The following is a 12,754-nucleotide window of genomic DNA, read 5'->3' on the forward strand; positions in this document are numbered from 1 at the left end:
CAATTAGTACCAAAGTAAATTAAGTAACAAATATATATTTATACAAAATATATTTACATATTTAATTGTAACTAAAATTAAATTTTAAGAATTGCCTATTGTCCACAATACTCAACAAATATGTCATATACACTGATCAACATAATGAAAATTAACACTATAAAGGGTAAGAATAAAGTTTTGGGTTTGGCTAGTCTTAAAAAAAAGAGCAGTGACACGATAGCAGTATTCCAGTATTTGAGGGGCTGCCACAAAGAAGAGAGCGTCAAATTATTCTCCAAAGCATCGGAGGGCAGAAGAAGAGACAATGGTTGAAAACTAATCAAAGAGAGAAGCACCTGGAATTTAGGAGGAACTTCCTAAAAGTGAGGACAATTAACTAGTGGAACAGCTTGCGTTCAGAAATTGTGGGTGCTCCATCTCTGGAATTTTTTTAGAAAAGATTAGATAGTCACTTATCTGAAATAGTATAGGTTCTCCTGCTTGAGCAGGGTGCTGGACTAGACGACCTCCAAGGTTTCTTTCAGCTCTGTCCTTCTCTATTCTATTTCTTTGAGCCATGAAGGATTTCTGATGACTTCATGACATATCCATATTACTTTTTAGCTGCTAAAATGAAATGGTTTGCTACTGACTCTTCTAGGATGTTTCTCCAATTTTTAGTCCACCTTTACATGCTGTACAGGTAGTCTTAGAGTTACAACCATAATTGAGTGCAAAATTTCTGTTGTTAAATAAGACATTGGTTAAGTGACTTTTGCCCCATTTTATGATCTTTCTTGCCACAGTTGTTAAGTGATTCACTGCAGTTGATAATTTGGTAACCTAATTAGTAAATGAATCTAGATTCTTCATTGACTTTGCTTGTCAAGCTGATCACATGACCTTGGAACACAGCAATGGTCATAAGTATGAACCAGTTGTCAAGCATCTGAATTTTGATCGCATGATAAAAGTTGTAATTGAAAAATGGTCAGAAATAACTTTTTGAAGAAGGTTCTTCAGTTTTCAGTCCAGCTTCTTGGATAAGAAGTGAAACATCTTCAAGGAAAATAAAGAAAGCTGAGTTGCCTCTTGAAAAAGCACCTTTGCGTCAGTCACCTAACTTTGTGTCCAAGGGGAATTAGAATTCACCATATTTTGGTTTCTAGCCTAATGCTTTAATCACTACACCAAACTGGCTCTTAGAGTACTGATATAGAATTGCTAAAACTTCAACATATAACATATTTATGGTATCATAAATTTATAGGGCTGGAAAGGATCTTGGATTCTTCCAATTCAACCCTCTCCTGTCCAACCTCCAGCAATGAAGCACCTACAACTCTGGGAGGTAACCTATTCCTTTGTTGTGCTTACTGTCAGGAAATATCTCCTTACTTCCAGATTTGATCTCACTTTAACAAGCTTCCAACTGTGCCTTGGTTAACCTAATCCTCCCTATGACTGCCCCTCAAGTACCAGAAGACAGCTATCATATCACTCATAGTTCTTTTCTTTGTAAGACTAGACAGTTCCTTAATTGGTCATCATACGGTTTAGCCTTAAGACCCCTTATAATCTCTTTTCTGCACTCTTTCTAAGGTCTCAGGATCTGTTTTGTTTTGAGGCAAGCAGAACTGGACACAATATTCCACGTGTGGACTTACTAATGAGGTATAGAGCAATACTATCACTTCTTGTGATCTTGATGTTATTCTTCTGGTGCGTGTGTGTGTGGGTGGGGGGGGGTGTATGTCTGTGTAAGGTATTCCCATGCTGTTACTGCTTATGCTTCTAATCAACAACTGGACTTAGGACAGCCTACTCTTTAACAATAAGCAACTAGATGCAGAATAAAAACGAAGTATGGATAAAAATACAATAAATTAAAGATAAAAGATTAGGAGGATCTGAATAATTAAACATGATTTTAAAAAGCTAATTTATATACTGATTTTTGTATTAAGTTTTAGCAATTTTACTTACAAATAAAACTAAATTTAATAAGCATTACATGTAACTGCAACACTACTATGATTTTTTTCAAAGTTAATAGAGCACAAAAAACTCAGTTTACTAAAGAAATTGATTGCCCCAGTCCAAGTGTTTATTTTTTCTAATAAACATGCAAAATAAACATCAATTTCAGTTAGTAAGAAATAGTTAACACTATGAGTTGGGTTTTATTTTTACCTGGGCACTGGAAGATGCCATAGCATATCTCCTGTCTTGCTCTTAGATTGTTTTATCTGGAATAAAACTAAAGTGATGTCGCAGCGATACCAGTTGCAAGGGAACGGAGCTCTCCATCCCTGCACTGGCTTCTTTCTGCTTGTGGGCTCCAGAAGAAGCCAAAACCACCCTGGGGGGTGAAGCAAAAGAGGGGCATCCTGCGAGGTTCCAGGGGAGAACACACTCCCCTGTAGAGCCCCAGGGCTTTCTAAGCCCTCTGTGCCACACCAGGAAGAAGAGACAGCCAAAATAGCTGCCACACAGCTTCAACCTAAGAAAAGTGCTGGAGCGGAGCCAGTGAACACTGTTTGGAACTGGGTGAGAAGAATCCTTTATATTTAAAGTGCAACCTTGAGAAAAAGATTCAAAAAAAGAGTGACTCAGAACTATCTTTAAAGTGGCAAAGTGAGTAAAATTTCTAGATTTTTAAAATGGAAGGAAAGGAGGAAAAAAGAAAATTTGCTAAAATACAGTAAACTGGATTTTTTAATTGGACAAACATTGGCTATGGATAGGCATTGTACATTTCTGGAACCACCTATATAAAAAGTTGATATTATATTGCATTTTGGAGAAAATGAGTAAAATCAAATAAGAAATAAGAAAGATAAAGTGAAAACTGATGCAAGATCACCACCTGCTGCCAAAGGAAGGCAAAATATATTCCCAAACTCTGATAAAGGCCTGGCTTTGGAAGACTCAAAGGGGAGAATAAGGAAAAATTTACCATTAAAAAGACCCCCAAAAGTTTTAACGCTGACTGATTTTACTTTTGGATTATCTAGAAGAACAGACTGAGCAACTTGGGGATACAAAGACTCCTGGACATTGGACACTGAACTCTTTGTTTGAGAAGTGACTTTGGCTTGAATAAAAGATTGTTAGATTATTGGACAAAAAGAAATAAAAGAAACAAAACAAAGATGAGTGGAATTTGGAAAGAAATCACATTGGAAATTCAGGATATGAAGGATATTTTGACAAGAAGATGTGAGGAGATCTTGAATAAAATACAGAGCATGGATGTAGACCTGGAAATTAGGACACAAATGACAAAGAGAAAATAGGATGTCCAGGAGGAGGAGTTGTTAACTGAAAGAGCAGTTGGAAAAATACAACAGACAAAACAACAATAAAAAATAAATAAATGATAAGATGGAGATAAAAATAAAAACTATAATGATTGATGATAAAAACCAAGGGGAAAATATTTTAAGTGAAGTTAAACAGGAATTGGAATTGCAGGGAGCTTCCTTTGGGAGAGAGACAGGGTAATTTAAAAATGAGACAATTGAACTGGGTAGAGAAGGGAGAAATGTCTAAGAGGATGGGCCAAAAAAGGGTAGCATTTAGAGGTAAAGATCCAAGAGGGGAATATGGGAGACAAGCTAAGAAATGAATAATCCAAGCTTTATTGCGAGTGAGAGATGATGGAATAAGGGAATTTAGAATTTCAATGAGAGTAATTTTGAACATGTTATATGGAATAATTAAATAATTGAATGCAATCTAACATAAATATGTGTATGATTAATCAATTTATATAAGATTGTTGTAATAAATATGAATATGAATATTTTATTTGAAGGAAAAGGAATGAGATCAAGAATTTGGTTGATATATAAAAACAAAAATAACATTGAAATAAGATAATAATGAAAGATTATAACTTATTAAAACAACTGTACTATTATTAGAATTATTTAACTTGTCAAACATAAATATGATGAATATTATTTTATTTGTAATAAATAAGTTGTAAAGGGTTAATAGAAAGGGAGTATTTTTTAAATATAACAGTGGCATAGTTAAAAATCAGAAAGGGGATAAATAATGGAAAATTATAACCCAATATAAATTGGTGAATTTTTATTAGAATTATATAAATCTATTAAACACCACAAATATGATTAATAATATTTTATTTGTAGTTAACAGAGGGATATTCAGAATATGGAGATGGACACAAAAATAAGATACTGAAATGATGAATAATCAAAGAGTGAAAGATTACAATTTAACAAAATATGTATATCAATATTAAGATCGTCAACTGTATTAGATATGAAGAATAGTGTCATATTTGTTCTAAAATGTAAGACACTCTGGTACCACACTGTTTACACAATGATATGTTTGTAAAAAACAAGAAAAAAATAAAAAATATTTAAAAGAAAATATTATTTTATCTCTGCTCACTCTGTAAGTATCAAGTATTGTTTACTTGATTGTTGGTCTGAAGTTAACCTTGGAGTTATTCTATGCTACCAGAATGGAGGTTTTCACTTAGACTTATATATCACTTCTCAGTGCTTTGCAACCCTTTTTAAGCAGTTTACAGAGTCAGCATATTGCACCCAACAATCTGAGACCTCATTTTATATACCTCAGAATGATGAGGCTGAGGTTGAGGCTGAGTCAACTTTGAGCCAGTGAGAATCAAACTGCTGAACTGCAGGCAGCCGGCAGCCAGCAGAAGTAGCCTGCAATACTGCATTCTAATCACTGTGCCAACCACTGTGCCACCATGGCTCTTAGATTCATATATGTTGCAAGGTTCAACAACTACTGTGTTTTCCCTAAAATATGCCTACCCCCCAAACAAGCCCTTTTCTGATTTTCATACCTGTGCCTAATATAAGCCCTACACAAAAATTAAGCCCTAGTTAAGCCCCACCCAATGTCTGGTTGTATGAGGTGAGGTGCAGGCATAAAAATCAATCTAGGGTGAGGATGGGGTGGAGCTGCCCCATATGCTCCACAACCACTTACCTTAGGACCACCACAGCCAGGCCTCTTATGCCCTGACACCTGACATGCCACCATCCAACTTCTTCTGCAGTCGCTTGCAGCAGCTCACGGCCAGATGCCATATGGCACATCGAGCCAGTGCTGCTGTTCATGACAGAATACCACAAGCCTCGTCGGGCTGGTGCCGCCGCTCTTGGCAGAACACTGCAAGCCTTGGGCATGCAATGACACAACACACCATGCAGTCTCCTGTCACGAGTGGCACCACTGGCGCGATGAGCCACATGGCATCTAGCCACAACTGGCTGTGAGTGGCTGCAGAAATCAGGCAGTGACACAACAGATGTCGGGGTGTGGGGGCATGGCTGCAGTCCTAAGGTAAGTGGGAAAGACATTCCCCCCAAAATAAGACCTAGTGCTTATTTTGGGGCAAAAAAAAAAATAAGACCGGGTCTTATTCTCAGGAAAACATAGCAGCAAATGCCCAATAAGATTTCTGATTCACAAAAACTGAGGCTGCAAATGAATGTATTCATACTACTACAAGCTGTCTGAACTTTTCAAATTTATGTTTATAAAGTTGCTTTAATTATCTTTTTTGGGGGGTTCAACAATTCAATTTATTCTAAAAGGGACATAAAACTGCATATACCACATAAAATTTGGTTAGTATTTTTAATTCTGATAATAAATCTGAAACTAACAGTTATATTAATTGAAAGAAAAAGTTGATAGGTGACAGCTGCTTTCAAACTTGTGGATGAATTACATTTACTATCTAAAAACCCCTATCAAACATTCTGCAAGAGCCTTATTTTAAATCCTTATTACTATACAAATCAGAAAGCTTGTAACTGAAGTATTAAGAAGGCATCTAGATGCCAAACATATAATATGCTACACTTAGCACTGTAATTAGAGAAAATCAGAACTAGGGATTTTATTAAGATGCTAATTCTTATTACAGGACTCAAGTAACACATTTTCATGACATCTCCAGTGACATCTCCAACCTTATTTAAAGATAGACACAATCAATAGCATTGAGATTGGTCTCTACCTTTGCAGCTTTGTTCTTTCTGTTTACAAATCCATTTTTGTTATATAATCAAACCAATATATAAACAAAGAAACATTAAGGGAAAAAAACAGAAGCATGTTAGGTAGCACACTATTTTAATTTTGAGAAACCACCAGAGACATTTTAGGCATTCTATTTCACTGCATATAATTCAACTCATGATTATAGTAATATAGTAACTCCTTAGCTTAAAAAAAAAAAGCTTTCATTCCATCTCTTTCCTGAAACACATTACAAACCTATATGGAGAATTTAGGGTTCATATCTCTGTATGTGTGCTGGTATGTGTCCATACTGTTTATCTGGTTTGTAGGTACTTAGTACTACTGCACCATCTACAGTCCATTGCCTTAAACTCTTCACTCTTTCCTCTGGCTCCACTTTTTCTATTTCACTTAAGCAATCCTGTACTTTTTCTCCCTTAGTTCCTTTTCTCAGCAACTGAGCATCCAATCTGTTAAACAACAGCATATTTGGTTCTAGGAATAAAGAACCTGAAATAATAATTGTGAATGGAGTTATTTTCTTGGCTAACTACAGCTGGGCTTAAATAATGGCTTGCAATGAGAATGCTTCAGAATCACACTACCTGATATACTAAAATGGAACATTTTTCTTCCATTCTGTTCCTAAGATGAAACACTTGCACTTAAAGAATAAAATATATAATAAGTTATAAATAGAAAAATATTTGCTTTTTAGATATATTCTAGAATTTGTATGAATACTAGAGTAAGTATAATATTCAATATCAATACATTGCTAATTGTTATATATGATGTAGTTGTACAATATTTTATTTCATTTTACCATTGTTTTCTTATTTTGTTCCATATTACCGTAAGCATTAATCTTTTTACTGAATGGACTAATAGATGTGCATTTGTGAAAATACAACTAAAGTGAAATACCGTGTTTCCCCAAAATTACAATCTACCCTAAAAGCCCTCCCCTGAATTTTTTTTTGGGTGGGCCTAATATAATCCCTACCCCAAAAATAAGCCCTAATGAAGTGGGTGGGTGTGGCCAGCCCAGGAGGCAGTCATTCCCTTCCCCAGTCACCTCAGCCCCTTAACCGCAGCCTGCGGATCAGCTGAGCAAGAGAGAGAGAGAGAGAGAAAAGAGAAATGACTGAGGGGAGTAACAAGAATTGCAGGCAACGCTGTTTGAAAGGGTTTCCTCTCCATTGTTTCTCTTTCTCTTTGTCTCTGTCTCTTTCTCACACACACATACACATACACACAGACGTCTGTGGAGAAATGGTAGAAGGCAACTGGGTAAAGGGACTGATACTCCCCCGCCTCCAGCTTGGCACCTGCTCAGGGTGGCACTCTGAGGTCCGGCCTCTGTGTGTGGGTGACCCCTGACTGGAGAACATAACATATGGGCTCTCTTGCAGTGTCTCCTTTCCCACATGAAGCAGCCACCAGTGCGGGTTACATCTGCACGGCCATGAAGCAGGATTGGCATGGCTGGTTCTCACTTGCAATGTTGGTGGCCAGGATTGGGTCAAAGCCGCCACCAGCCAATATCAGCAGGCCACAGTCGGTAAGCCAGATGCACCGCATACATACAGCCACCACCCAGGAGAAGAAAAGTGAGTGTACCCCAAACGCTGAGCTTTGCCATCCTCAGAAACCAGGGATTTTGCAGGCATACTGGTCACGTAAAGGCTGCCCAAATCCCTAGGTTGTTTGCAACTTGAGTGAGCCATGCAGCCATCTGCCCCAAACCAAGCGGCAGGGAGGCTTCAGGATGACACTTGGGACTGCCCAGCCAGCACCCTTCTAGTGCCCACCACCCTGGCAAAGGCAAAGTGGAACCAGGTGGGGGCTGCGTGGGGCTCCCCCGATGGCTTCTCCAACCCTGGCACTGTGGGAATCCCGGAACAGCATTGGGAAGCTGGGGGTATCCCAGGATTGGAATGCTGAAGACTCGGGATGGAACCTTGTCGGCGATCGGCAGGAAAATCTGAGCCTGCATACTTCTTGAAACAGCAGAGCTGCCACCCCTTTCAGAGCCTGAATGTCCTCTGCAAAACAGCTGAGCTGGGCCTGCATGTCTTCACTAAATAGCTGGTTTTGTTTTGCGGAGCCCATTCAGGCTCCAAAAGGGGCAGCAGCTCTGCTGAGCTGAGCCTGCATGTTTTCGCTAAACAGCATTTTCCTACTGAGCTTTCAGCATTGCAATTCTGGGATACAAACAGAGAAGTTTTATCAGATCACCCTTTGCCTCTGCCTGCTGCTGGTGCCATCCCAGCATGTTTTGAAAAGAAGAAGGCACAGCTGCCATTGCCCATGCTGGGGTTTGCATAGCGGCAGTGAGAGTCTATAGGATTTATTTTTATCTCCCTTCCAAAACATACCAGGATGGCACCAGAAGTAGGCAGAGGCATAGGGCTGCCCACTCCATGTCCAGCAGCTGCTTGCAAGCTCACTTCAGGAAAGAGCCAAGCCCTGCTTTTCGCTTTTGATGTGCTTACCGCATCTGGCACAAGTGACTGCCCGTGCTGCTGCTGGCCTTGTGGGAGTTCTTTGCCCTCCTGGCAGAGCTGCTCTTGGCTGCCCTGATGCCCTGCTAGGCTTGCTCCGGCCTGGTGCAGGGTGAGTCAGTCAAAATCTACAACCTCCAGAGTGCCCCCCCCCCCACTGGCCTGCCAGGGGCCTTTTGCCAGGGGACACTGGTACAGCCATGCCGCCTCACCTGCTGCCACCTTCAGGCTGCTCTGTGCCTTCCTGCAGGTTTACTCAGTGCTGCAGGTGCTGGACTACCAGCTGAGCCCGGTACTATTTGGGCCCTGGCGGGCACTAGCTCTCATGCCAGCTGTGTGCTCCGGGATGCTCCAGAGATCATAGATCTGGGATGACTCACTCCACACCAGGCAGAAGCAGCCCCAGCAGGATTGCTGAAAGCAGCACTGCCAGGAGGATGAAGAGCCCCCACGAGGCCAGCAGCAGCACAGGGAGCTGCTCGGCTGCCAATGGCCAAAAGTGTCCCAGCAGCAGCAGGGCCAGCAAGAAGGGCAGGTGGAGGCTGAGGTATGCCAAGAACTTGGACCATTGCAGCTGATTGAGGTAAGACTGTTCTTGAAGGGGGCGTGAGGTGCGTGGGGCCTCCTGCTGCTTTTGCAGCCTCAATCGGGTGCAAAAGCAGCTGCAATTCTTTGAGGCGATGGCAGGAGATCACCTGCTGATTAACTGTTTCATGGACCAAGCTGCTGATAAGACCATTAGGCAAGAAGGCATGAGGTGCAGCTTCCTCCGCCCCTGGGTACATGGAGAAAAAAATAAGACCACCCCAAAAAGAAGCCCTAGCTGGTTTTGGGGAGATCAAAAGAAAATATGACCTGGTTTTGTTTTCAGGGAAACAGGGTATTTAATTGATACATTTCATTATTATTAAAAAGTTTGATATTAAACATTTTGTTTTGAATGGTAACCATTCCCCCCACACCCAAAGGTATGCAGTAAGGTTGGTGCTTATCATACATAAAGATTCTGACATTATGATCCTAATCCAGCTTAAAGGACATTTGAGGCTTCCCTAGTTCAACTGCTCAATATTTTTATTAATTAACCAGTACTTTGTTGTCTTATGTAGACAAACAGTAAGATTTTGTTTTTTTAAAAAATATCAGTATTTGTAAAGTATGCCAATAGGATATGATGAACAAGGGGTTGGATAAGGAGTGAGAAGATCAATGTTCTAAACTATTCTCAGCCATGGAAACTCTCTCAATGTCTTAATCATTCTCTCTTAGCCCAACTCATATGGGGTTGCTGTTATGGTGGTAAAATCAAGTATGAGTTTTAACATGAGCTGCCTTGAGTTTCTAAAAAATGTAACGTCATCATTGCTGTAATCAACATCATCAGCATCAGCATCACCATCCAAGATATATTTTATATTGTGTGTGGGATCCAAAAAATTATTGCTTCTCACAGTGTTTTGAAAAATACCATCTTTAAATTTTCATTAAACCAACAGTGGCAAACGTTTACTTCAAACTACTACTACTTTCTAATCCCCACATCTTGCACATTTACTTATGTTCACTGGATTACAGCAAAATGCAGTACTACACTTGTGGGAAGGTCACAGATTTCTTGTATTAAACAAACAACAGCCAAGACATGCCTGAAATGCCTCATTACATCTAAAGTTGGGAAACAAACCTAAATCTAGGTCTCATGAACTCCAAATCAACATTATCAATTGGATTATATTGCCAATTCTTGTTTAAACATAATCACATTTTATATGGCATCTATTCTTCCCTCCTAAATGGGAGCTGTGTAAATACATAACTAAACAAAAATGAATAAACTAGGATAATATTTACATTAAAATTACTATATTATAATACAAGATATATTATATTACATAAACTATTATACTGATTTTCAGTATTAGGAATACAGAGAAAAGAAGGGAAAAAAGACTATGCATAGATCCAGATTAGAAATGTAATTCAGGGCTTGTGTCTGAGAAGAACTTAATGTAAACATTCCCACCCCTCCCTATGATTGCACTGTTAGCAGCAAAGGAAAACTGCATAAACCCAGCAAAAACTACAACTTACATATGTGCCCATATATGTTTCAAATCTATATCTTTCCATAGCCCTGATATATAAGTCTGCAAAGAAATCAAGCTGTATTTCTGAAAAATAAAAACTTTTTTGTAATACAAGGCCTACCATGGCAAATATCTTGGAAGTAATAAGACATTTGTTAGTGTTTCAACAACCCACCTGAAGCATTTGATCTCAGAGCTCAATTATGGGGGCAGACACTTGTTGCCTTGGTGATGAGAAACTGAGAGGGAAGGACAGAAGAAGATTTCATAGTTCATTGCAAAAAAGAGCAGGGCACATTGTTTCCTATAACTCAGCAAATGATAAAACCTAAGTGCCATCATGCTATTATCTAATAAATGTCATAGCAACAGAGATAGTTAATACAACATTTTTCTAACAATAAATTAGGAGAAATATACCCAAACCTAAGTATTGGCAACAAAATGCCCATATTCTCTGCTTTGCTTCTATTTACCTTAATTTAAAAAAAATAAACTTTTGCCCAAGAAGATAAGTGTGAAGAAAATAATTACTTAGAGTGTTATATGACAATTTCTGGAGCACAACCTATGAACAGTTAGTTCTGTATCAATAACACTTACTGCCTAAACTAACTGAAATTCTTCCAGAAGCTGAAAAATAATGTATGAAGTGGCAATGAATGTTACAAAACCCTAAGGAGTTGTAAAGCATCTTAATATTTCTCAGGGGCAAGGCAGAACAAGGTGGAATCCACTTTAACATAATCCATTTGGATGTTCTGAGAAAAAATCCCAAGCTGTGCTGTCATTTGTTCAGCAATCAACAGTGTAGGGGTGTGTGGGTGGGTTTTGTTGAATATGCAGTGAGAGTGAAGTCTGATGGAAGACTTTGAAGCGTGCTGCAGCAAGTACTTACTGGAGCCTAAAATAAAGTTATTTTCTGTTACTGATGTCCTGCATCTTCACTCCGCCCACTATTTAACACTGGCAACGAAAGTGGGATCTGAAGAGAACAAAGGACACAACAACTGAACTAGTCAGGCATCCTTATGGCATCGTCAGCCATCACAGATAAACGGCCAACCCAAGATGTTTGCATCGCCATCTGGCCCACCAGCTCCATTTAACCCAGTTGGCAAAGACTCGAACTCATACATGAAGCAGTTCCATATGTTCCTGGAAGCGAATGATCTTGATTTGACAGAAAATAGGAAGAGAGCTATTTTCCTGACCCACTGCGGACCTTCCGTTTTCAAGATGGTTAAAGCTCTATCAGCACCCGCTGAATTGAAGACATTAACATGGTCTACATTAGAAAAAACGCTATGGGCTTCCGGGTTGCCAGGCTTCGGTGACAGCAGGGATTTGCGTTTCTTCGTGATCCCTGCTGTGCTCGCCGTCTTGGTGCCTCCGATCCAGATGGATTTGGAGGATAAGGCTGCCCTGTAGAGGCAGCCGAAGATAGGGAGGATCTGGGAAGGGGTTTTGGGGTGTTGCAGACCCCCTCCTCACCCAGCTTAACCTCCTTTTCTCAAGGTGGTGCAGCGGCGGTCATAATGGCCGCCACCAAGAAGCTGGCAGCTGGAAAAGATTGCGCAGGAGGAAGGAGGAGAAGGAAGATTTAAATCATGGAAGTGTTGGCTGTACCGGGAAAATAACAGCTTTTAAAACCCTGGAGTGGAATTGTTTATTGCCTGAAAGATATATTGTATCCCTAAGAAGAGAGACAGTGGTGGAGAAAGCTGCTAAGGGAAACCTTTTTTTTTCTACTTACTCTCCCACCCCACAGAAGCATTAAATGCGGAACTGGAAAATGCACTGGGCACCGAAGATATTTTAACTCGAAAATTATCAGAGAAAGGATTTTGGACTTTGGACTTAAACATCCTCAGAAATTGGAAAGCCCGAATTGGAGGTATGGATTTCTGAGCGTTTAAAGGGAAATTGTTGTTGCAAGGGGGGGAGAGGAAAAAAACTTTTTGGAGCAGAGCTTGAAAAGGAGGAGACTACCTAGAATTTTAAAGAAAGATACATTTTAATGGGAACCTTTTGATCAATCAGTAACCCCATAAAGAGAAATTGAAGAGAGTAAAAAAAAAGTATTGAAAGAAACAGTCATTTGGACTTTTTAGTGACTTTGAAATTCTT

General features: G+C 39.5%; 1 protein-coding gene across 6 annotated transcripts in view; it reads right to left on the reverse strand.

The window, feature by feature from the left end:
- CNKSR2 (connector enhancer of kinase suppressor of Ras 2) overlaps window positions 1-12,754 on the reverse strand; it is a 257,797-nt gene that overhangs the window by 23,105 nt on the left and 221,938 nt on the right. The gene's annotated exons all lie outside the window — the stretch shown is intronic.

Source organism: Pseudonaja textilis, chromosome 8 (assembly GCF_049901715.1).
Source record: "Pseudonaja textilis isolate UNSWEBS1 chromosome 8, rPseTex1.2, whole genome shotgun sequence".
In the NCBI taxonomy this organism is placed as follows: domain Eukaryota; kingdom Metazoa; phylum Chordata; class Lepidosauria; order Squamata; family Elapidae; genus Pseudonaja; species Pseudonaja textilis.